Source organism: Serinus canaria, chromosome 1, assembly GCF_022539315.1.
Source record: "Serinus canaria isolate serCan28SL12 chromosome 1, serCan2020, whole genome shotgun sequence".
NCBI lineage: Eukaryota > Metazoa > Chordata > Aves > Passeriformes > Fringillidae > Serinus > Serinus canaria.
Genome location: NC_066313.1, coordinates 18,495,103 through 18,522,152, shown reverse-complemented (window position 1 = coordinate 18,522,152; position 27,050 = coordinate 18,495,103). Strand labels below are relative to the sequence as shown.

The 27,050-nt window shown below is 40.0% G+C and overlaps 1 protein-coding gene across 17 annotated transcripts in view; it reads right to left on the bottom strand.

Moving 5' to 3' along the window:
* BBX (BBX high mobility group box domain containing) overlaps window positions 1-27,050 on the bottom strand; it is a 150,079-nt gene that overhangs the window by 107,313 nt on the left and 15,716 nt on the right. For 3 of the 17 annotated variants that reach the window (XM_050975967.1, XM_050976424.1, XM_050975547.1), the window contains exon 3: window positions 13,301-13,418. The exons of 13 other annotated variants lie outside the window; for them this stretch is intronic. The gene's annotated coding sequence lies outside the window, so the exon portion shown is untranslated. Of the gene's footprint in view, window positions 1-8,961; window positions 9,177-13,300; window positions 13,419-27,050 lie in introns of those variants that run through there. One more of the 17 variants, XM_018920191.3, reaches the window with a different exon arrangement.

Here is a 27,050-nt window from a genome sequence, read left to right as displayed (position 1 = left end):
CTAAAAGCCACATGAACACTTCCATCAGTTGGGAGATACAAAACCCGTTAATTTTGATGCACCTCTTTCAGATGGGCCCCTCCTTCCTGCACCAGCTTTTCAGACTTCTTTTCAGCTCTGAGTTTATCCACCAGCAGGCCGAAGGAGTCATCTAGTGGCCACAAACAATTCCTGCAGCCTCACCAGCTTCTGTAGTCTAGCTGCCAGGGCAAGACAAGGTTTTTTTACTGCTTAAAGCATGCAAGCACAGACAAGAGTCCACTGCAGGTCCAGTACCATGGCATGGTCCTTGCAGCCTTGCTCAGGATGTTCCCTGTTGATGTTCCTTAGTGTGCGCTAGACACTAGTTTCCCACCTCCAACCCATGTCAAGGCCAAAACCAAGCTCTCTCCTTATGCTTGGGAGGAGACATGGCTGTATTATTTCCAGCCCTTGTGCAGCTGCCTGTTCCTCTTCAGTGTGGACAAACCTTTTCTGAGTAAAGTTGCTATCCCTGGGAAGCACCAGTTCAGGTGACATGGATTAAACTGCTAAGCAGCAGCAGTTTCCTTGGCCCACATCCCTCCTCTGCCACAAACCCACTGTGAAGGCTTGGACAAAGCACATGGGTACTTAGGTAAGGTCTCTCAGCCATAGGAGAACCAGCTACCTAGTAACAAAGAAAGTTACCTAGCAAAAGAAAGAACCATAATAGATTAAAACAGGTATCTGAAGTACAAGTTAAAATAATGCTTTGATAAACAGTATTAACATCTATAAAAATCTTACTAAGCTTCATAAATATTTGTAATGGGCTATCAATTCTCTGTACAACCCCTCCAGGCAGGTACGCTACAGAAATTTAAGAGTAGAATTTTTTATGAAAACATCAAATATTCATTCTTCTAATGAATGGCCATTTCAACTATGTAAGAAAGTGAAAAACTGGCATTGATTTCTCATAACAACACCTTGGTTTCAAAACAAACTCAGATCCATTTTTTTACTCTGTGTTAATCTGTGTTACCTGCTGAATGATTGAATTGCAGACACCTAAACACACCTTAGGCAGGATTGTCCTATGCTTTTTGTTGTTCCTGGAAATCATTTTGCTGCCACACTAATGCCAGACTCTGGAAGAACATGTTGCTACTATTCCTTCACAGACTAGGAGTTGCTATTTGCATATTTTCTCTTGGGGTATCTGCACTGTTGATCAGAGGTAAATATAATACAGTGAGCATCAACTGCTAATCATCACACACAACTTTCACACCATTTTATAATATGCCCCCTTACACCCTGCCATGCAGTTTAATAGCCTATAATTTAATCCCAGCAGCAGCTTCCCCTCCCCACCCTCAAAATAAGGAACCACAGGTTCTCCAAACCTTTCAGGGAAGCCAAAAAACTTCCTTAAATCCATACTTAACCTTCCTGTGATTCAGAGCTTCCACCTGCCTCAATCACTTCAGTCACAAAGATGTCACCTAGCTTTTTCCATTATCATTCAGGTACAAAAAGTGAAAAATGCTATAAAATGCAAATTATCATTCTGGTATGCTTAAGGAACCCCAACCAACTTCATTCTGCAGCTGAAGGTGGAAAACAGTGGTACCACACTATACAAAGACGTGAAAGAAAAAAAAAATATCCTTGCAAGCCCTAATGACAATTAAAGAGAGAAGATTCCTTCAAAATGGTGAGGTCATGAGCATCAGCTAAGTAATGATTAAAGCTCTGATCCCAGCAGGCAAAACCTTCACCTTGCTTTACATATCTAACAAGTGTTGGTCAGATTCACCCTATGTGGAGGGTGCAGACTCTAAATCATATTTATTTCTCCAAGATGGGGGACATCTTATCCTTTTAGGTCAGTAAATCACCAAGAGCTATTTCTTGCTACTCACTGCTCAGCAGTCCAGTCACAGAGACTGGACTTTTCTATCTGAAAGTGAGAAAACAGTTCTGCAGCACTCAGGTTTGTACAGGCACTAACCAGATTTATTTCTCCAGTTAAACAGGCCTAATTTGCATTGTCAAAAAAATAATATCAGCATTTTTTAGCCTTAACTAGCCAGAATCATTTGACAGATAAGGCCACTTTTACTACTTTATATAACATTGACTTTATTTGGTTTTTTACTTAGACACAAATTTAATTCACTTCAAGTTTATTTCATTAGCTGTGTACTTTAAAAATAAGATTCTCTTTGGTAGAAACAGTGAAAGTGTGGGTTTACTACTGGTCTAACACAGCAAGCTAAAAAATGTCACTGATGAAACCAGTAGCAGACAGTACCAGAGGTCTACACATGTCTGTGTTAGGCCAAGACTCATTGCCTTGTCTCCTGTTTTCAGTAAACTGCAAGAGTGAATGGGGATCAGAAATAGCCACCAAAGCTCATTTTGTCCTGTTACCACAGCAAAGATGCACATACTTTTTCTATTACATACATATTCATACCTAAGTGTTTAAAAGTGTAGGTATGTGTACACACTTTTTTGCAGGTACATGCAAGATAAAAGTGAACACCACACTGTAGGCCTTTTTTGCAAAGGCAATGTGCAGAAAACAAAATTAGTGGCAGACTTGGAAACACAAGAAATTGCAAAATACCACAGCCACTCTTTAAGCCCCTCACTCTGTGCATTAACATTAAAATAGGAAACTTCTTCTGAACCTTTTACTACTTCCTAATATGCAGATCAGCCAAAACATGGTACTTTGTAGAAAACATGCACTTTGTTAGTGCTGCAAATACATACTTTGGCATACTTCCTTTTGATAAATGATTTATGATATTGACCAGGCTTTTACCACCCCAGAAGACAGACATAACATGTCTTTTCTAGAGGTCTTACTACACAGACTACCTGGGAACTTAGGTTAGCTGGGTAGCTGCCTGCCCCCTTGCTCCCCACCAAGTTTTACAAAGGGATCATATTATGCTCCATAACCATCTTCAAGAGATGGCACAATGTTCAAGAATTAATTTTTTTCTAGTTATAAATCAAGGAGGCTCACTATCTTAAAACAAACACATTACTGACTGAAGCCTAAGCATCTCTACAGCCTCTATTTGCACCTTAATTACTCAGCAGAAATGTGCTAAAGAGTTATCAGTCAACTGAAGATGTCTTTCTCTAAGGACCTGCAGGACAAGCTGAAATACCTCTTAGAACTGCCAAGAGCAAAGGATTTACGTGTTTTTATGTGCATTTGTCAACCCATACTGCCAAAAATGTAGTCACAAGCAACAGTATAAATTGATGATAATATTCAGAGTATATTCACTTCTTATGAAAGCTCACCCGGAAAGTACCTATTTTTCCTCTGCCTAACCACCACTTCAACACATCAATTTGGATTCCTTGTCTCATTCAAGGTCCGCCAGAGAGCAGATGTCAGTACCTGCAGCAAACATCTCCAGGTGCAGATTCAGAATTCACGGAGCAGGGACTCAAGTCAGACGTTCAGTGAAAGCTCAGAACCTAATTCAGAAAACCTCTACCAGAGTCTTATTCCTGTGATCATTTTGAATAAACCATGAGTCCTGCTACAGATGGGAAGGCCTCAGTTGTGTTGTTAGACTATACCATTGTTTTTTTGCAAATGGGGTCTGGCTAGCTGCCTGCCTTACTGGAGCTTTGAAGGGAGAAGGAAATATCTGAAATCTAGTAACATTTTACTGTTACTGACTAGCAAGAACCTGCTTCTTGAGTGAGTTGCACCAAAATTCTGTTTACTGAGATTTTGTTAATGCACAATAGGCCCATGTGGAATTTGCCTGCATCTTTACCCAAAAAACTTTCAGGTGTGTACACACCTGATTGCTACTTCCAAGTTACTCCAAACATTAACAAGCTTTGAGGGGCAGCATAAGTTACAAAAAGAAAGTTATTTATTTAAGTATGGAACAGTTACAGCTACATTAGTACAATTTTAAATTTAAAACACCCTTATATATTCCTGTAGCTAGCAGGGAACAGGAAAACTCAAATTTTTTTCATTTCTACAGACAGTTTAATTTTTAAATTAGTTTGAGAAAATTATTTTGTTTTAACATCTGCATAAATATATCCCTTTAATTTGAAAGTATTTTAACCTCCTGATATCATAAAAAGCATTTTACTGCACAGTAGTGAACTAACAGATAAAAAGAGGTGGACACATTTTAAGTGACTTTCCCCTGCAGCAGATCCTGCTCATCTTCAGCTGAAATGCACATGTTTTTCTGGCAGCACCTTCTGTGGCTGCTTTTGAGAAAAGAAGGAATCTGTAGAGTATCACAAAAGCCATGCCATTCCATACTCAAGTTTCACATTTGAAGAATCTCAGATGCTGCCATGGTTTCAACTCAGGCTAGCTGGCCATCAGGGAAGACTGTCCCAAAGCAGCACATGACCCTAGCTCCTTGCAAAGTCCCTCCACTGCTGTGACCGAGCTTCCCAGCGAGGCTCTCCCAGCATCGTTCCACTCAGAAGTCCAAGGAGAACGATCCAAGCGGCTGATGTTACAACACATCCATGAGGAGGGTGGACAAAACACTGTTAGAAGGTGCTGCAACAGGGGCAGTGCCCCTGAAAGTGCACAGAAGCTGTGTACTTACAGATGATGGCCCAGCTGCATCAATTCTAGTATTGTGCCATAACTTGGCTACCAAAGAAAGCATTATTTTTCTTTTTACTCTTAATACTCTTTATTCACAAGAAAAAGTGAGAAAACCTTATTTTTCCCTCTGAAAGAAAGATACAATCAAACCAAGTAGCCAAATTTATAATGTTTTTGTTGTGTTTGCATTTCTAGGTCATTGTTTCAGTCCTTTTGGCTTTATAAAAGCTGTGCAAGCTTGACAGAGATATTACAGTAAGTTTTCTTTCTCATACTAAAACTATCATTTCACTTGTTACTTTCCCATAATTATAATTTTTGGTTTGTATAAAGTTTTCAATTAACAGTATAATTTTTTCAGCTTAAGGTACCCTAAAATATTACTTAAAAATCTGAAGACTCAATATGCCACATTTTTCTGTGGTTTTCAGTTTGCTTTCATAGGGCAAGGGAAGGAGCAGAGACAACATTTTCAACTCTAAACTCTACTACCTGAGCAATTTCAAAGCAAAGTAAACATTGATCCTTTTATCCCGTTTCAAAATCCATTATCATGGATTTCTGTACTTGCATGAAGTCTCACAGAAAGTAACAAGACCCAAAACAAAATGCATGGGTATACATTAGCAAATCTCAGAAAAGGAACTTTACCTTGGGATATAACATTCAACTTTCCTAGCCAAAACACAGCACCAGTGAATGCATGTTGAATACCTGTTGTTGGTTTTGTCAGTACCTGACACATGACAAAAGTTTGAAAACTACTAACAAAAACTTGCTGTACGCCACAAATAATGCTTGAGCAACTAATATCACCCTGCCACTTAAAAAACAAACAAAAAAAATTATTAGAATATCGGCCAGAGAAATGTACTCTTTTTACAGGCCACTTGAGCATCTGCTCTTTTTCAGGTAGCTCACCACTACTGAAAATCTCAAGAGTAACTGATGAAATTGTCACAGCATCAACTTCAGAAAGGATCACAGGAGAAAGATAAAAACAACATCACAATTAAGACATGTTATCATCAGCATCACTAACTAGCTGATGCTATCTGCTCTAGAAACTATCCAGACTGCAAAATCATGTTTAAAAGATACATGTAAGTCCCTAGTAGAAGAAATAGACAGTAGTGCTCTATTTCTGGAGATATATCCTCCTCCTCCTCTTGCACTTTACTTAGCCTGCCCTTAAGGCTCTAGCTTGACAAACAGCAAGCATTGGCCAGCTCTGAAACCAAAATGAGTCGTGTCCCCTGTCCTGCTTTTCTACTACACACTCCTGGACCCCTTTTTAGGGGGCAACAGAACTGTTTAGTTCTCAAGTCTGATTCACAGTACATTAGCTGATCCACCAAGTAGTGAATCAGTTCTATCTTTGGGTAGAAAGAGTTAAGCTAATAAAAACCATTAACTTTAGCTATGATCATTCCTCTAGTCCAGTTCATAATACAACAAAAACACTAGCATGGCCCCAAGAAGCAAGGACTGTTTCTTTCAGTAATAATACTGCCATTTAAATATTTTGATTCACTATTACTTCTGCTAAATGTGTCTTATTCCACTTCTTTATCAGGGAGCTGTAATTCAAATAATGTCTGTATCTTCTACCTACTATGAAGATGGTGGTCAACATTACACATGTTGAAGGCAGAAAAAAATACTCTGGGAGCCATTCCCTTCATTCCTCATGCCTACAAATACAGAGCACTTATTAGTACTTTTGTGATCTCTCCAGTGAGGAAGTATCCAGCTTTAAGATACAACTTCTTTTCACCCTTCGGTGGATTCTGAAATACATTAACCGATTTCTATAAGCTAAGAGAAAAGCAGGTTGCCAAAGTACGACAGAGAAGCAGCAAATGCTTTGACTCTAGCTGTCTGAAGCAGGAAAATCAGTTAGAAGAACCAACAGGTTGTATTTTTGACAGCAGCCTCCTATCAATTATATCTGAGATGCTGAAAATAGGTACAAACTGAATAAAAGAGCAAAAAGGTCCAATAGCTCTTGTGCTTAATGCTTCACATGATTCTGAGGTTCTCAGTGCTACAGAGTTTCCTTACTGGCAGAATGAAAGTAAAAAGGCCAGTAAGGGTTGATGCTTGGGCCCACAATGGAAAACTGAAGTCTACAGCATAAGCATATTTACCATACATTTCTTGTTAAGACATTAGCATGTAGAATTATCTTTAGATTCAACACACTGAAATAAACAGGCTTGTGTTATCTTTTTAACACACTGATAAAATGTGCACACAGCACATAAATGTCTTTAGCTGCTATTTTATCCCTCAGAATAATGACAAAACACAGGGTTAATTTCTTGAGCACAAGTCTAAAACAAGTAGTAGATTTAGTAGCAATGAATTTAGAGATTTCATAGAGGCAAAACCATGCAGTGCAGTATACCCAGCACATGAAAACAAATATAAAAGATGCAAGGCCACACATGACTGGAAATTTTATTACCTCCTATACAATGCTCCTCCACCAATACTCAAGTGGAGGCCACAGACTGGGCTATAAAAGTGGTTTGTTGTTTTCATTTTGGCCTTACACCTTTATCTGCAAAACTGTTCAACTGCAAGCAGTAAGTGTGAGCCAGTAATACAACACCCTTATGACTTTTACTTGCCCGGAAACTTGAAGAATCACAGAAGCACACAATCACTGAACCATTGGGGCTGGAAAGGACCTTGAAGATGATCTGGCTCCAACCCCTCTGCCACAGGCAGGGACACCTTCAACTAGACCATGTTCCTAAGAGCTCCATTCCACCTGCTTTTGAACACCTCCAGGTCAACATCTCAGGGCTACCTGTGCCAGTGCCTCACAACCCTCACAGTAAAAAAATTTCTTCCTAATATCTAATCTAAACCTACCCTTCTTTAGCTTAAGGCCATGCTCCCTTGTTCTATCACTACATTCCCTCGTAAAAAGTCTCTCTCCAGACTTCTTGAAAGACCTGTTAAAGTATAAGGCTGCTGGTAAGAAGCAGAACAAACTTCCACCAAGTAAAAACGGCAAGTCAGTAATCATCAAAAATATTACCAGAAATCAAACCCCAATTTCTAATTTACTGTACATCTCTCATTTTTCACCACAATGCATCAAACTTTAAAAACACATGCTTCTCCAGAATGGCTTTCAGCAAAGCTACTGGAGAATTTCACTGTAAGAGCTAATAAAGGGGTCCATGTCTTTCATTTTATAGAACAATCAATAAATTAAACTTGTCAGAACAGAAAACAGCTACTCAAATCACACACCCTTCTCTGGACCATGAGCACAAGCAATTCTGGTTAGGCCTCAGATGATCCTGATCAAGATCTTTGATTTGTTACTACTGTCCCCTGTAACCTGGGGAGCAGCTCAGACCTTGACACAGAGCCCTGTAGCTGTGGTGGCAGCATCCAACACCGGGCTGGCCCACCACAGCTGCGTGTTTGAGTGGCCTCCCATGAAGAGTCCTCTGCAAAATCACTCAGAGCATCATGGCCACAGCAAACAAAGTCATCCCATTGATCCGACTGTTAACAGGCAGTAATAAAAACACAGCAAAAGCAGAATATGACAACACAAAGTATTTGTGTAACCTACCACCAGTCACAGATTAGCAATTTCAGAACTTAAATTTGGGGGAATACAGATAGAGATGCTCATTGAAAAGCTGAAAATTGATTAAAGAACCTGTGACATTCACAGTCTTCATTCTGTAAAGAAAAATAATTTTAAAAATCCCATGCAACAATGTAATTTGACACCTTTCCGTAGAAATTGTCCATCTGGTGCAACTGAGATTATTACAAACATTTTTCTCTAAACCAGCCTGGCTTCCTTTTTGAAAGATATTTGGCAACTGTAAAAAGTATTTTTTCTTTTTTGGTTTTCATGTCTCTAATTTTATTTCCCTGTTATAACATCATATCACTCCCTCAAATACATCACACTGTTCTAGATCCACAGTTATTACTAAACCACTGTAAAGTATCTTCTCTTGCACTGCTCAATCCATCCAGAAGTCCTGAAATAATGTAAGTGGATTTTTTAAGTTGTTTAGAGTAAAGTTTATCTTTATCATCTGTCCTTTATGGCTGCATTTGTGTCATACCTATTTATACTTTTCAATGAGAAAATCCAGATACTTACAAACTATAAACTTTTATTGACTACAGATCTTTGCTACAGTAAAATACATCATTTCCTGAGTATACTCCATTACAGCATTAGTCGGAGCAAAACCATCTAATCGGAGACGGCAACAACATAATTGCTCGTCTCTTGTTATTGAGTCGGGCTAGGTTGTGACTCTTGGTTCCTCCTCCAACAACTGCCTGGACCCCCGCGAGGTACGAGCGGCACTCACCTCTGCCTTCCCGGTCACAGAGCTGGCACACAAGTGTTTTCGGCGCAGCGCTCTGCCATCCTGCCTACAGCCCTGGCGCTCGGCAACACACCACGACCACCGTGACACCGCTTCTCCAGCCCGGCGTTCTCGTGTCACAAACAGAGCCCGCAGCCGCTCACAGACATTAGCTCCGGCCCGATGCAAATAACTCTTTCGGGGGAGGAGTAACAGCGCTGTTCCGAGGGAAACGAAAAGCAGGAAGCTGATCTCAGCAGCGCGGGGAGCACGGACGGGGCGGAGCGGAGGCAAGGAGCGAGGAAAAGTGGAGCAAAGACTCGCTGCTTATAGCCTGGCTTTGGCAGTATGACCAACCAGAACCGCATTACTGAAATACCAGCGCCGGGGCTGACACGGACGCCAGCACCCCCTCGCCCAGGGGCAGAGGCCCGCGGCAGCCCCGCGCAGCGCACTCGCCGCACAGGTACCGGCCCTGCGCAAGCGGCCCCCACACGCCGCCCGCCCTGCTGCCCCACAGCCCCCGGCCCCGAAGCGGCCCTGGATGCTTCCCTGCTCGCCCCGGATGCTTCCCTGTTCGCCCTGGCCCGGGATGAGGGCTGCCGTGGGCGCCGAGCCCGCTATCACGCGTGAGCCGGTTTGAAAGGGCACGTCCTGCGGGACGGGCTCAACGCTCCTGCTCTGCAACTGCGGGAACTCCTCCGGCGTGATAAAAGCAACAGATTATGGCATCTTCTGAAAGACTGAACTGCCGCGTCTAGCACGTAAATTACTTCTTCTGATGAAGTTTAAAAGAAAAAGAGAGGGATTCTTTAGGAAAACAAGCTTCAAGAACTGAGAGGCTTTTCATTCTAAAACTCAAACTGACTCCAAGCAGGGCTTAACCTCGAAAACAGCATCTCCCACCCTTTTAAGAGCTTTCTCTACCTGCACGGGGCTCCTGTTCCCACGGGAAGGCAGGCCACGGAAGCTCGCTCCCTGCAGGAGCTGGCAACCCCAGGAAGGCTGGTGCTGCCGTCCCGGCCTGTGCCAGTCGGGCTGCTTCTGCTGCTTGCCTGTTCCCCACATTGGTCAGCAGTAAGGCTGGTTTGGGTCATTAAGGCAGTGTTACAAAAACCCCACAGAAAACAGTGATGTACAGCATTGTAAATAAACGTGAGCTTGGAAAACAAAAGCCAAAAAAACACAAGGGAGGGTGGACTGACTACCGTGAGAGCCATCAGCCAATGTTTCAAAGTAATAATTAAATTCGTAACAGGAAACAGCATGGCAGCGGATGTTTGTAACACTCACACAGCTAGGATCTGATCTGTACCTCTCAGCCAAAAGGAGACAATCCCCATGCATTTAGGGCTTTTCTGAATGAGGCTGTGGAGGTAACTAGGGATACTGCATGGTTTTTACACTTGTCTTGCCCTCTTTCAGGTCTCAATGTTTTGTCCCATTAGCTCTATATGGCAAGATGCTGCGTGTTTGTACTGGTGGGTACAGAGCAGATACAGGGCCAAAATGAAATAGTGAATCAGTTTAAGATCTTACACTTTCAAAAATCACATCTGATGGGATTATATTATACTACATTATACTATATATTATATTATATACTATATTATACAGACAGGAGAACAGAAAACAGAGGCAAGGTGGCCAACCAATTTTTTTTTACCACTTCTTTCACATATTTTCTCTCATCTGCTCAGTATAGGAACCTGTAGCATGTCTAACTCCCATTTGGAAGATTCTGTTCCAGATTATGAAACTCAACAACTTCTAAGAAAGTATTTAATGACTCCTTTTAAATTCACTGAGGCTTGTTCACTTTTGACACTGTTTCAAAGTATGTCCTATGCTCTGTCTGTAGACAAATCCAGACTGAACTAGAAACACAATCACACCCTCTCTCCTGGCCTCTCTCCAAAGCCTGTGGCCTTCATTTCCAGGAGTGGACAGACAGGACCCATGCCTTTGTCCCAAGGCTTCCCAGTTCACAGCCTGCCTGTGGTGACTGCAGTTACACTGAATCCTCAGGCTGTAAGCTGAAGGTCACTGATGCAGACATACATTCCCACCTACAGCTCCTCCGATGGAGCAGTCAGCTCCGACTGAGCAGATGCAAAGCCTCATTGCAGCAGGATCTTCAGGTGCTGCAGCAACATCACAATGGCCACAAGGAGACTAAAGGCAGCCTCTATCTCAGCATGCAGGCTAGGCTAGCCAGCATATGAGCAGCAACCCACCACATCCTATCCACCTTCATATCAATGCCATTTCTGCACTTGTGTCCCTGTAGTTTGGCAGCTTTAACCCTTTTCAATCATAAACTGAGACACTAGTTTTACTCCCATGAGTACTTAATGATTCTTTTTGGGGGAAACTATTAGCACTGGAGACATATACAGCTGCTTCCTTACTAAGGAAACACACATCTTAAAGCCAGAACCGTATCAAAACTGCAAATGTGATTTACACACTCAGCCAAACAGATTTAGTGAGCATTTAAAGCAAGAAACCACAAAACCTGCATGGAATATTGTGCAGTGGTGGTATGTGGACCGAGAGCAGACAAGATGAAAATACAGGTAAGAGCTCTTAACTTGTTAAACAACTCTTAAGTTGTTTAATACTAAACAACTTAAGAGAAACAGCAAAGATACTCCCAAAGTAACTGCATTTTCTGATACAATTATTGTTACATAAATACCTGGGCTTCTCTTCAAATCAAAACCAACAATTGTACCACATTACTCACAGCTCTGGGAGTGCACAACACTTGAGATAAATGAGTTCACAAGCCCACCAACAATCTCAGGGTTATTCTGTGTGTATCAGAGAAGCTGTTTCCTACCTGCTGTATAGAAGAAATGCTACAGCAATGAGCGTTGTTTTCCCTCTGCTTCTCAATTGGATACTCAGTTTTGAAGGGACACTTCTTAGTCCTCACCAACACTGGACAGGTATACGTTGCTACAGTGTACAGTACAGCCTCCTTACTCCCCTCTACTTTTTCACTTCAGGTACACCTGAGAGTTTTTCACTAGATACAGAAGAGCAGTCTCTGGCACTCCTGACATGACAGACAAGGACGATTTATTCAGCAACCTCAAAAGCAACGGAAGCATCTTTTTTTTTTTCCCACTAAGAGAAGTACTTCTAGTAGCAAATAAATATAATTGACCATTGTTATGAGGTTATCTAACAAATCACTTAAGGCACATCTTTAAAAACTAAAGAACATATTCAGTCTATCTTGATTTGGCAACAAAATAAAACTTTCTCACATCTTTTTAAGTAACCTGCTATTATTTGTTTTGCAAATGACTTTATTCTGAAAGACCCTCCTCTACCAGCCCACTTCAGTCTTTTATTATTAAAGGCACTTCATCCTTAAGATGACAGGTCATACAAAGAAAAAGCTAGAAAAACAGGCTAAAGTATTGCATTGTTTTCAGTACAAAAAGTTCCATTTCTTTAACCCTGCCTTTCTATGCAAGAAACTTCCTTGAGAAACAAGAGTAGCATCTGCTTGTACTTTGAGTAATTACGCTCTGCTCATTTGTCTCTTCTAAGTCTCCTTGACTGAGGTCAAGAAAAGGACAAGTACATTTTAAAATCAAAGTTTACCATTTCAGTATGATTTCACAGCCAGGACTGTTAAAGTCATGTTATGCCATCATTCTTTTCAAAGCAAAACAGTTTGTGTTTAACACTACCAACCAGTTGGAATTCTGTCATTATCTTTGTTGACTAGTGTTATTATCCTGTTCAGGGGTCTCCCACTGCAGTACAGATACCGCAGTACATGAGAAGGTTTTAACACTGCACTCATTACTTCCTACAGGTCTGCAAAAGAAATTAAGAAGATGAGTCTGTTGGTAGGCTTACATTCATTCTTTCAGGCACCCATATATCTACAGGACAATGTTTCTATGTCTTTAAAGTAATTTTGGAAAAGACAAAAACCCACTAAATTGTGTCAGCTTTTTTTCTTGCAGGGAGATCCACATTTTTTTAAAGCTTGAAAATGTTTAAAAGGGATCATCCTTTAGCTACTAGATAAAAATCTACCTCACAAGAAGGCATAAGGAAGGAAGTAGCAAGCACTAAACATGTGGGTATGAACACACTTAGAAGTCCAAGCACCTTCAGTCAAGCATTTACTGCTTTAAAACTAACTTGATGTTTTGTATTGCTTAAACTGTAGCTGTCAAAATAAATTTCTATGTGACTACTTCTCACCTCTCATTCCCTACATTAATGACAGGTGGAGATTAAGCATCAAACTGTCTCCATATTTATTTAAAACAAGCCAAGCCACAGGTAGTTTGATCACACATTTACTCACTCCATCAGTTTATCTATCTTGTCCTGAACTGACATGACATGACGACTTCTCTTGGCTTGTTGCCTGGGTACTTTTGGAGCATTAAAGTCACTTAGTAAGTGACCAGGATGGAGCAGATCTGGTCAAAGAAAATAGAAAAGGTAACATTGATTAATCCTGCCTGGGTGGAGGCTTTCCCCTCCTATATAGCAAGGAAAATACAGCAGCTCACATGTGCGTTGCGAGCAGCAAACAACGCAATTATTGAAACAAACATGTATCTTGAGAGTATGCTTAATACACTCCAAAACGTAATCCAGAAGTGACTATCAGTGAAGACATCCAAACAATTCTCCAATCAAATCTGCAATTTCAGTCTACTATTGTAAGACCACCTCCAGTAAAATTCAGACCTGAACGGTGCTCACATATACATAGAGAGTATTGCAGCAATACTAATAAAGTAGCATCTCCATTGAAGCTCCACATTTTATTCTAATTCCTATAAGAAATACAATTTTAATTACAAAATCTAAACAAAGTCACTATTCACCTCAAAACAGATGCAATCTCCCAATCCAATGTTTATATAACACTGCAATACCACACAATTAATATAACACTAAACAGACACATTAATTGATAAAACATTCCAGAAAACTTTGACAATCTGTGTATTCAGAAATAGCAGAATCACCATTTTTATGATTCCTGGATCTCAGAACTTCTTAGAAGTTGTATCTAATGTTTTCATATAGGCACATATACACAGCAGTGCTTTCTGAGCTATGCAGTACATTAACAGCACATTTCCATCATGGAAAGCCACTGCCCTGTTACCTACTGTACACACCTGTGTATCTCAAATACAGAAAAACTTCAGGTACAAACATCAAATCTAAATAATGCACAAAATACCCAAGCCAAAAATCCTGACAACAAGCAGCATGCTGTCTCTTCTTATCCCTCCCCCATACTGTTATCCTGAGAAGTTAAATCCCAGGTCTTCTCTGCTATAGGTAGAAGGTACTCAGATAGTACATACAATGTGGCAGAATAAAATCCTATTACTGTTGCCCCCTTTTTAGAATTATGAGAACAAGTTATTGGCAAATTTACGGATGCAGAAGTTTACTTCTCACAATGTAAATTCACATATTACTTGCAGCAAAAAAACACCAACACATTACAAGTATCAAAATTTCTTAAAATTAGGATGGTTTTGTCTAGTTTTTATTCTAAGAATAATGACATAATAATGACTGTTCTCCATGAGGTTAAAATGCAACCCCAAGTTTCAAAAAAAAAACTTCTATTAGTATAATCTTCTCTATTTTCTAGTTCTATCAGAAACAATTTATTAGGACATACACTTCTGATTTCCAAAACAACCCAGTTTTCTTCCTAGATGTACTGCTCCAATATTTTCTAAACATATGCTTTAAAGAGGTATGCAAAGACTCAAAGAGCAGTTGAAAAGAAAACTATTTCACTCTGCTAATTTACATCAAGTTTTATAGTTCTGATCCTCCCTCCTAAATGGAAAACTAATGGCAATAAAACATCAAGCCCAATTAGAAACAGCCACTACACACAACTATTTATCTGAAATTTCCTTTAGAGTAATGTATAATTGTTTTTACAGAATCCTCCAGTATTTGGGCCAAATCTTGTATTCTTTTCTGCAGGGGAAAAAACCCCCCACACTCCCTCCAATTTCACATATCATTCACTGAATTCAAATCCTAAAATATATAAAAATAAATCTTTCAAATTTAACTTATTTTAATGAAATGTTGAAAAAGCATTACAAAAGCTTGAGTTCTGCTTTCAGGATACATCTGCAATTTTCTTCAAGTTTCAGTATTAGCTTGCACATTAGAAAGTCCAAGTGTGGCACCCATTTGTATATTAAGACAGTGATCAAGTGCCATGTGAAACTTGAGCACCTGAATTTCAGCTCAGATTTTTGGAGCTTGATCCCACTGGTTTAACTGCTGCCAGAATTCTGAAGTTCAGCTTTGTTTGGGGATGTAACCTGTGACTTTTAGATTTCCTTTTACATTCAAGGCCCAAAAACCCAACAGACCTCTGTAGGCACTGGAAAAAGTTGGAGAACAAAGTGGGCAAGATTCAGAAATCAGGGAAGTGACTTAAAGAAATATATTTTGTCTGCATTTATGGACAGCTGGCGGCTGCGCCAGCCACGGCAGGAGATGAGATCAGTCTCTGTGGCAGCACTGAGGGAGAGGGAGCAAGCATGGAGGAGAGGTCAGGTCCCTGCAGGTGGGTTGCCATCCCATTCCTGGCATATTCAGGTTATATTTTCCTCCATAAACATGCTGGCTGGAAAAGTGAGCAGGGCAGCAAAAGCAGCAGGGAAATAATTTTCATTCAGTTTTACTTAAGAGCAAGCCCTGCCTGACCTTTAGCTGTCCTTATGCTGCTTTAAGCTACGGCTGCTCTCCCACCTCCACAGCCTCCCCTGCCACCCCTGCCCTCTGGCAGAGAGGGCCAACCTTGCCCCAGGGTGCTTGCAGGGGTACACTGGCACACATCATAGTTTTGGAAACAGCTGGCCTGGCACAGCCATCCCTGGGAAGCAGAGCTGCAGGAGGATGGCTGGCCCCAGCCAAGGCCACCACAGCTGTTAGCAAGGACAGAGGACTCCTCCCTAGAAACATGAAGAAAGGGGGGTTATGCCAGCATGAACGCACCATATAAATACAGTAGCCAACATGAAAATCCAGCAAAAAAAAATTTCAACTATCCCTATGAATTTCTGCTGCTTACTGTTTCTTATACCAGAGCAAAACGCTTGCTGTAACATCCCTTGTGATGATGTCTGCTCTTGTCTAATGACCTGACACCAAAGCCACATGTGAATCAGTGACTATTACATGGTCTCTTCTAAAAGCTTCTCTATGTTTTGTCCACATACCACCTAAAACTAAATGAGAAATTCTTCTCATTCAGTTAAAAAAAAGGTGATATCCTCTGCTCCGTGGTTTTCTCCACAGTGTTTGTGTGGGGCTCAGGGTTAAAAGAAGTTTTTACTATGCAACACTTCACTTTAAGAGAACAGAAAACAGATTACCAAAAGTCAAAATTCGTATTTTTCTTCAAATATGCAACTCCCCCCCTAAAAATATTCCCCAAACCAATTTATTTTTCTACATTCTAGCTTCACTCACCAGAAATTAATGAAGTATGCAAAGTGATACTGCATATAGAAATTCAGCAGATCTCTTCATCAGGAAAAATCATACAGGATGCTTGCACTAAAATCTAAAGTGCATGTGTGGAACACCATAGAAGAGGGTGGGTCTCTTCCTGCCACTCCAGCATCAATGTAAGGAACACAGATTCCAATCTACATGTTAGATAGCTGCCCGTATGAATACAACACAGTAACAGCATTAACATATACAAGCACTTTGTTGTTTTTTGGTTTTTTTTTTCTTGTTTTTAACTGACAGGAAGAAAAGGTTTAAGATAGGCTACTCTTTACCAAAGGAGTTTTAAAGACCCCAACCCAACATATGTCCTTGTTCTTTGTGCAGAAGAGCCACTATGCTTGTCAGGGTACAACACTGGCTTGACAGTCATACAAACTGTCCTATTCCTACACTTGCCCAGCACTCCTTAAGTTAAACACAGGTTCACAGTAAGAGCTATTTATACAAAAAACATCATGCTGTGAAGTGCAGTTGCTGCAGAGCTGACCCACTGATACTTTTCCATCAGTGCACTCTGAACTGCAACAGAGCGGTACAATGGCCCATAGGAGACCAAAAAACTCCAAGATGCTGTTGTTAAACTCTAGAGAAGTCATCAGCTGCATCCCTGCATCTCTCAAGTAGCTGGCCACCATTGCTGCTCTTTGGGACCCTGGTTGGTACAGCCCAGGAAAAGGCAGGAGAATAAAAGCAACTGTTAGTTTTGGTGCTGAGAACACCGGAGCAAAGGTAAGTGTGCTCCTCTACAAGCAAGAGACTGTAGTAACAAGTGATTTGGTGTAGTTCAATATCTTCTCCAACATTTACATTTATATTAAAGTGATTCCAGTATTACAATTTGATCTTCTGCTTGGGTGAACATGTGGCCTGTGAATTTAACAGCATCACTTGTAAACCAATGCAGTATATAAACCACAGAGATTAACTCCCTGTCAGCAGATACCTATGCAAATCTTCAGCACACTAATTGTTCTATTATTTTTTTTAATGTTACTTTTTCTACCAGAGAGTGGAGGGACGGTTGGGGAGAATGTTAAACACAGCCTTGATACCAAATGGGCTGGTAAACACTAGGTACTTTAGAGAAACACAGGTAACTTGGTCTCAGTGCTGAGACCTTAGTGTATTTCCCATACATTCCTAAAGGCTCCAGTTTTCAATGGCAGCTTCTTTAAGGAAGGGCAGAAAAACAGGGTAAAAATTCTACCCCAAGCACCAAAGGCAGTAAGCTCATCCTCCTCCCTTGCCTCCCCCACTCCTATAAAACCCAAGAACAAGACCTCTAATAAGCAGATCTTATCCCCAACTAGTTTCCACTTTCAACAACAACAGAACTTATTACCAAAATAAATACCCAGTTAATTGAATGATCATTTCCCAAGAGAAAATACTGTTTTCAACATCCAGTGCTCTAAAAGAAATCCACGAAGAGGATTTTCAACCTCCTAGCACCGGGATAGTTGTTAACCAGATCTTGCCTCTTGAAGCAATGTCCAGGACATGTCCTTGTCTCATCAGCACCAACTGTCAGTGACTAGCCCCAGAGACCCAGTAGTTTTGGTAGCTCCCAGACACAGCAACCTTATTTAAACCAACAAATCAAGTACCAGGAACTCTAAATGCAGCCCAGCCCCACTCTGCATGATCTAACCTCCCCCTACTCAATGCAAGTTAAACTAGCACATACAGAGCTCCATGCTATCACTGCCAAACCACTGCCAAACTTCTACTGATACTTGTTCTGCCTTATTGGAAGAACCCTTGAGTGACCACAAAACCATGCAGAGACATACTCTTAAGATTTGAGATGATGCCGGGGTTTTATCAACATGTATTTTTAAATGCTACATTTTAGCAAGGTGTTTCCAAAAAGTTAATAATGAAGAATCTCTCCACTTTTTCTTTGTTAAGACACCACATGCTGCAATGCCAGCTCTCTAGACCTCAAAATCCCTCAAATCAGACTTGGGAGGGATGCACAGAACTCTTGGCTTAGTTACTAAACAGGCAGTATATATTTGCCCATTTGTCTGGCGGGACGCTTTCTTGAGTTGGGCACCAGAGGCCAGTGATACCCTGCATTCCCAAGCTTGTCACAGAGCAGAGAGGGCACTCAGCACTTCAGCAGGGAATCTGGTGGACGGGGCAACTCCAATTGTCCCTGAATTAACCAAAGTCAGCAAACAGTTGAGGCATTTAAGACAGAGTTTGGCAGACAGGGAGGAAAGACCCTGGGCTGCCTGGAAGATGATATGATGATACCTATGTTGGAGGGGCACATGCCCTGTGCAGTCCTCTTCACCTCCCCACCTGTTTCCTCTAGTAATACTGCGATTAATTTGGAGTTATCCAGCAATTGCCAAATTATTCAATAATCTTTACTAAGCCTCCCAGTTCAGTATAACAATTTTAAGTACACCACAAAGCAGTTATCTCTCATCATTTATTTGCCACTGCTGAGAAACACCATCCCCCAGCATCCACTGTTCTCTGGAAAGCTACTCCTCTGCCGAAAAAGACATATGCCACCATACACTCCAGAGCCTTTTTCTGTATTGACTGTGTGGTCAAACTAAAATGAGTTGCATGCTCTTTCTAACGCCTGGTATTATCATGATTGCTGACTTTTTGTGCATAAAGAAATGTAAGAATCAAACTTTACGCTGACACAGTAGTCTGAAGAAGCAGCAGTAGCAAACTCTCTGCAAGCCCCATTAACATTCATGTTTGCAGCATACTGGGACTACACTGAACACTGTTGAACACAGACACCACAGTAATACATGATCTTCCATCTTAAAGTCTGAAACTGATTTTTTTCATCATATTTACATACAGGTATGTAGGGTTTTTTTTAAGTATTTCACACCAGTATAAGTGACCCACTGCTTCTGAGTTGCAATGGAAGTGAAGCATCTACCTCACTTGTGTGACTAAAAATTTCAAACAGAAGAAATGACAGATATAGCCAGGTTTGTTTCAATAAGCAACAATTACTTTATAATCCACAGCTGAAAGTCCTGATCCTACTGGTACATTATTCTGTAAGTCATGCACCTTGCAACTGCATTGAACAACTTTCACTAGTACATTCATCAAATGCTGAATCCTTGGTAATTATTTACTTTCTAATCTTTATTTGAGGATTTTTATGTAAAAACTAAGCTTTCTTTCAAATTAGAGGCAAATGAAAGGTGTAACCATTGAAAAATCACAGAATTTTCACTTGAAACTAAAAGTATCATCTGACTGAAGCCTCTAAAATTACTCAGGTTAGCTCTAAATCCAAAGGCTTTTCTAAATTTCAAGCATTCCTGCAAACAGGGGTATAAAAATAAATGTTCCTGAAGTTCACATGTTTTGGCAGGACAATAGTTTATGCTACTTCTTTGTGGCAGCTGCTGAGAGTACTCATCTCTATCTCATCCCATCACCCCTGCCACTAGTGAGGTGTAGGTATTTTACTGGACAACACACCAGTGCAATAGGTCTGTAAGTCAAGAATATTTAAAATCAATTGTGTAGCAAGTTCCTTTTATCAATACTATTTCATATCAGACTTGGAAGGATTTTCACTTCATTCACCTTATATGGCTACTACAGATATCCCCATAACACCGGCTTAGAAACTTTCTCTACATCATAATGACAATAACGACAAGCGATTGACACAGAGTGGCATGGAATTTTAAATTTCTTATGAGAGTTGAATTATTTTTACTCCTAGTATCTGTCTGCTGATTAAGAAAGCTACCTAATTTTAGGTAGCTGTTTCACCTAGTCCTACTGAATTTCACTGTTTCTGTTGAATCTGTTGATTTGCATTGTTGAATCTGTTTCACCTTAGTCCTACTGAATTGCATTGTCTGTCCACATAAGCAGCACTGTTCACATTCCCAAAGATAACCTGGTTAATATACATATTTGTCTTCTCATTCAAAAAAACCAAAAATGGACATCAGCTGATTAAAAATAAAATTTCTGAACACAAATCAAGAGATTCACAAGTCTCAAACCAACACTTTGTGGTCCACTGAATCAGATAACCATTTCATCTTATTACTGCTTCTTTCAGTGTTACTTCTGCCAACTAAAACCCTTCAGTCCATGGATTTCTAAGGCAGTCCAAAGAGGTTTTTTAAAAACAAGACTTGGAATTTAAAGTGCAAGGTTAAGCAAGCATGGAGATATAACCACAGGTCTCAAACCACGCTTTTGAGGAGACATACTTGATTAACCCCCTTGCTCTTTTTCTGTGCTTTACATCCTGATCACAGAATATCTCAGGAAAGTGCTGGCCCATCAACAGGTACATGGAAATAAAAACAAGAAAAGCGGAATAAGAATTCCAGCAGCCTAAATAAAGATTGGGGCACTGGGAAAAGAAAAACAGAATTTCAGCCTTACATTCTATATACTAGCCAATACTGTCTCACTAGTTACAATAAGCTATTACTGCAAATAATCCCACAACCCTAACACTTTTAGTGATGTTTTGATTCTTCAGTTTCCAAAGTAAAATACCTCTGCAGCTTCACTGAAGCAGCAGAGAATTCCTTCAGCCCTGTGTCCCACCTCATGATCAGCATTCCACAGTGTCAATGTGAATGTGCAAGTTGGAGATGCTCACTGCCAATATGTTAAACTGTGAATGTCAATTATCGCCAAGTTCCTGAATGGATTCATTCACCCGTTCTCCATTTACAGTGACAATGCACGTTATAAGCAAATTACCACCACTTACTGAAAATAAAGGTCCTGTTTTTTGGACAAAGTAAGAATGCTTGAATTTTCTGTCTGGAAGTAAGATTTTTGAGGACAGAATCTTGTTCATTTACCAAAATTACTCACAAGTCTAAGAAACACAAAGCTGGGGTCTTGAAATGTTGGCCAAACTGGCTTATGCTCTGAATGCGTGCCACTAGCAAAATGAGTTTATTACCTTTCTTTTCCTTTAGATCACATAATGGTCTAGTATAGAACAGTTAGCTCCTGCCACCTTGTGGGACTTCATGGGTTTCCCTGAAAGCTTGGATCATCAGTAAACTAGTGAGTTAAAACAAATAAACATTTGGGAGTTACTTTTCTTGTGATTCACCCTGGTGAATGTTGAAATAAGAGAGAAATATTTATGGAGAGGGTATGCCATTTTGAATATTTCCGGTTCATTATCCCTAGCATTGTTTATATAGTTGAACTGCTGGATTTAGTAATCTTATAGAGGGTATTTTAAATATTTAAATATCTGTCTAGAGTCCTAAGTTTTGGAAGCTGATGCGTCCAAGTTTAAAATAACATTATGATCGAACACTTGTCATCACTAGCAAATTTCACATATTCAAAATAGATTCCACACAGAAATAATACAAATTTAGACTAAAAGTCCTTGCATTCAGGTGCAATTTTGAAACCAAATAATAACCTCAGTCTTATAAAGAATTACATATATGCTTAACTTTTTATATGGTGATAATATGTCTAGCTCTCCCTAAAGACCCTATTCCATGTATTTACTTTTTAATTGCAATTTGACTTCTGTTTTATGTTTTTCCTCTCCTCATCCAGGCACCTCAATCATACATGGCCAACTTAATGAATGACTCAATTTCTCCAAAGAAGAACAAGACAGTTAATAGAAAGACTTTTCCACCACAGTAACAAGAAGGTGAAGATGCACGGATACTCATCCTCGCATTTTACATGTTGTCTGCTACCCCTCTGACAGGCAATTTCTCACACCTACTTTGTGGAGATGCAAAAGACAACAGCAGCTGCAGTCACTGGGAAGGGATGAGGTTCTCTTTTTATTTAAGCCAAACCTCTGCTATTCCAAATATCAAAACTGAAAGAGCACAGAGGATTGCAGATGATGTGACTCCATGAACCTAATCAACAACCTCAAGAAACCTGCTCCTGTCTGTTCTTGTGATTTGTTACAGATGCACAAAAATTTAAAACCACTTACGGAGCACTTCTTCCATCCCAGAACTGCTTCAGCGAACTTGGGAGATCTGTCATGCTAACTGTAGCAAACTTAACACCTTGGAACTTCCTTCTGCTAGAGAAAAAACTGTCAACAGACTTTAAACAGGAACGGTTCTTCCTGATGTCAAAAGCAAATCATCTCTACTAAAGGCCTTTAGTAGTTCATAAATGGACTCAAGAACAATAATTACAAATCCACAGCAAAAGGAAATGCAGCAAGAGTATCTTTTTTTAATCCATAAACAGAATGAATTTTTGCTCAAGACTGAAACAATAAAATGTCGGGCTATGAATCAATTGGCACAGCATACCTGAAGAACTTAAATTGTATGTTCTTAAATAAAAAGTTTCAGAATCTCACTAGCTTCCCTGGTAACTTAAGAAGTGAGGTTGTCTCTGACAGCCATCATATTCCCTCACACACAACCCCTAATCTCTTATATATTTTTAAGGTCCTAGTAGCAACACAATTAACTTACAAGGCAAAGCTCATAGGTGTTCACAACAATCTCTGACCACACCTCTGCTCCAACACTGAGAATCTTTCCTAGACTGAGGAATGTCAGTGTTCTGACTGTCTGGAAGGCACCAAAACGCTCCTCTCACAGCTGTCCTTACCCATCCCAATCTCCACTACAAGAAATTCAGACAGACAAACTGGTAAGGAGCTCTAGAAAAGTCATCAGTCTGGATGACAAGGAATCAGAACCACAGAGCATATTCTACCTGACCCAACACAGCCAGCGCCTTGCAAGGACAGGACAGGCATCACTATTCTCTACCTCACTGTGAGCATTAGGAATATAGACACCTCCTTACCCAGAGCTTATTTGCTTCAGATTTTTCCCTGCTCTGGAGTGCCCTGATGTTAGGTAAGTCTCACTGTAACTGCAGACATCTAAGAGCCACCTTCAGTTCCTGGCTACAGAGAAAAAGAAACAGCATGCTCTAGCAACAGAGTGGATCAGATCCAACACACACTGCAGGTCTCAATAACATCGTAGCACATAAGTAAATACTAGGACCTTGTAGGAAATTTCATTTTGATGCAAGTGAATCATATCCTGATCTATCCTTTTATTTTCATTTTATTTCTCTACGAGTCCTATATTCTACAGTGTTACTAATTCAGCAGGAAGATCCCTGAGCTAACTTTCTGGATGTCTGCAAGCCCATGGCAGTCTAATTGCAGAACCAGTGAGTTGAGCTAGTACCTTATTCTTCAGGATGCTTTGAAACCAGTGGAAGCATAAACACACTTCTCATACCCTGACTAGACATGCTCCCCTTGGTAAGTGTAAGTCAGTGGGACCTGACAATACAGGACTCCCAAGTAGCAGCAGACTGAAAAGTACCTGATGATTTTTCAGATCTTCCTGAAAGTATTGAACTGTATTCTGAACACCAGCAGGAAAAACTGACATGCATTAACTTCACTTAAAGTTGTGAGTTCTCCAGGGAGACAGAAACATCTGGTCCAGGTCAAGGAAGAGTCATGACATGGCTTGAGCCTGGTTCCCATCTGAAGCGCTATTGCCTAGCTGTCAGGATAAGATTTGTTTTACATTTTCTCAGAAAATTTATTTTTCGACAAAAACATTATTTGGCTTTTGCAAACTTTTGTTGAGGGAACTTTCCAAGAAGTTACATAAATTAATTACTTTATTCATGTACTTACTGGAGAAAGAAGTATTTAAAAACAAACAAAAACCCACAAAACAAAACAAACACTACTGGGCCACTTGCTCCTTCTGTTTTTTCTTTTATCTATATTCTTATTGATCTACTTCATCAACTATTTAGCTTTACATTTCAAGGAAAAAAGAGGAAAGTTTTGAATCTAATTATTTTAATTCTTGAGAAACACCTCTAAAAATCACCCAAGTTACAGACTTTACAAACTTCTGTACATAGCCTGCTTTATGAGATTCCAAGAGGAACCTCACTGCTATATAAACTGGAATACACAATCAGATCCATCTACACTATTGTTTAATTGATGCCAAGCCACAAGAGCTTACCCAGAACTGTGCATGTGCCCAAGGATCTCTGCCAAAAGGTCTCAGAGCAGGATCAGGCCCCTGTAAGATTAGCTGCATATACAGCTTCAATCCTGCAACTGCAATAGCTCAAGGAGACTGCTATGACAGAGGCATTGCAGGACAGGGCCCTAAAATAATCAAGTATATAAAGATCTTTGTGCTCTTCACAACTGAAGCACAATTCTTAAAAATGAATAGACAAAAAACTTTTGTATTTGTGAAATAAAAATCAATTCTTTGGACAACAAGCAGGACCAGCATTCTTCAGGACAAGCTCCTTAAAATCTATAGGCTGCTTTCCCATATTTTGTTGTGGTTTTTTTTTTTTTTTTGGTTGTTGTTTTTTTTTTTGTTTGTTTGTTTGTTTTTGAATTTGTTTTTCAGTTGTTTTGGGTTTTTTTTCTTGCAGACAGAATTACTAGAATAATGCTGCAAGGCCCCTGTCCTAAGGATAAGCCCAACAGATGCAAAGACTCTGTCCAAAAGACGCAAATTTGTTCACATTAAAAAAAAAAAGGTGAGTAGTTAAAAACCTAATAGCGTTAGCTGGAACTGTAGAGCAAGGATGGGAGATAACTTCCTTAGGATCTACAGATTCACAGTATAGCATACAGATAGTTAAATTTGAAATCAGAAGGTGAACAAGATATTAAGTTTTCTGTAAATCAGATTCTGGTTTGCTCAAGACTGTGTACCAGCTGAGAAAACAGAAGTTATTTAAAAACCTAGGTGCACACAAGTCCACAGTTCTGAACTGTACTAGCCTAAGAAATGAAAGCACAAGATCCATGGATTCTCAGTCTTATCTGTTTTGAAAGACAGTCATTAGATGTGCTTGTTACTGACCCAATACTAAACTCTAAGCTCAAACTTGGCACCTGAATTACAAAGAACTCGGCAGAACCCCACACTGCCACAATGTTGATTTCCTTCCAGGCCACTCGTGCCAATCCTTACAGCAAGGAGCTCTGGCTGAAGAGCTGAACTGAACACACTGAAATATGTAGGGAGAGACAAAGCCTGACTTTACAAAGTCCTTCTGAGCAATAGGATATTTTAGCTCATTCTTAGAACCAGCACAAATATGTTTCTATCACCTTCATATATCTTTTAAAGCAAATAAAACATGCCTATGCATCCTTGCAAAAGTAATTTTCAGAGCATTAGGAAGAACAGAAGGCAATATTCACTCAGCACTACATTAAGAAGAGACCTTGACTTGGAAGAACAGAAGACTGGGCCCAAAAGCTCTGACCTGCAAGGGTATTTTCCTATCAGGCAGCACAAGCTCTTAGAAGTGGAGGGAGAATCCTGAATCAAATTTGGATGTGAACAGACCTCTCAAGTCTAAGCTCACAAGTACTCAACCAGGAAGCTAGACATCAACAGGTAACACTTCACCATTTTTTTCACCAACCAATAGAGGAAAGTAATGTGCACAGGACAGATATTTTAGTCACAAAGAGGTTGTTGGTGCAGTAAGTTTAACAGTCATGTAAGAACTTGCAGGAAGTTTAAGAATTCCATGCTTCATTCTACCACCAGTCATCTTGGTCTTACCTGACTATCCCTGAGTCTACTGTGCAGACTGCAAAATGGGGGTGGGTAGCACTGGTTCTGAAATGTTTGTAAAATGTAATTAGTTGATACCTACAAAAGCACACAATAGATGAATAAAATGTTATTACACCCTAAAAACACCCTGTCTAACAAAATATGTAATATATAAATTACAACACTGCCTGTGTTCTTCAGTACACACTCTTAAAAGATTTGTTATACACCTGTTTAGAAAATGAATTGTTTTTATTTTCTGGTAGGGTGGACCTGAAGTCCATCTCTCCAGATAAAGATCTTTTTCTAGATCTTCACAATCAACAAAACTGAGCCCCAGTGTAAAATTTTCCCCAAGTATTATCACACAACTGCAATTAATGTAACTGCCATTTTACCCTGACAGGGCTAACAAAAAAAAAACAACCAACAAATGTGGACAACTCTTCTCAACTTTCTGCCTTGCGACTCACTAACTGGTTTTTCTTTCAGAACCTGCACAACACTTTACACGGGAAGAAGCTATCGCCACCCCACATTTGCAAATGGTGAAACTGCTTTATTTGGTCTCCAGAGCTGAAAAGGCTATAGTGGCATACTCCACCTTTATTCTAAGGCTACTGTATACTTTCAATCACATTTGTAAAACTGGAAAATTCATGCCCATCACTAGATTTACCAGATACTGGTAGAGTACAGATGATCCTTTGAGAAACCTCAATGAGATCCACAAATTCTGACTTTTAAGAAAATCTTCATTTCCACTGAAGTCTGTAACAAAGTTCTCACTGAACTCAGCATGACATTGATTACACCTAATGGGCTGCAGCTCCTGGGCAACAGCACAGCTCTTCTTTGGATGGGAGATGGGCAAAATCAAACATATGGTAAGCTGCCCCCATCACTTTTGGCGTGTGGGAGAAGTACTTGGGGAAGCAACAGAATCTGTTT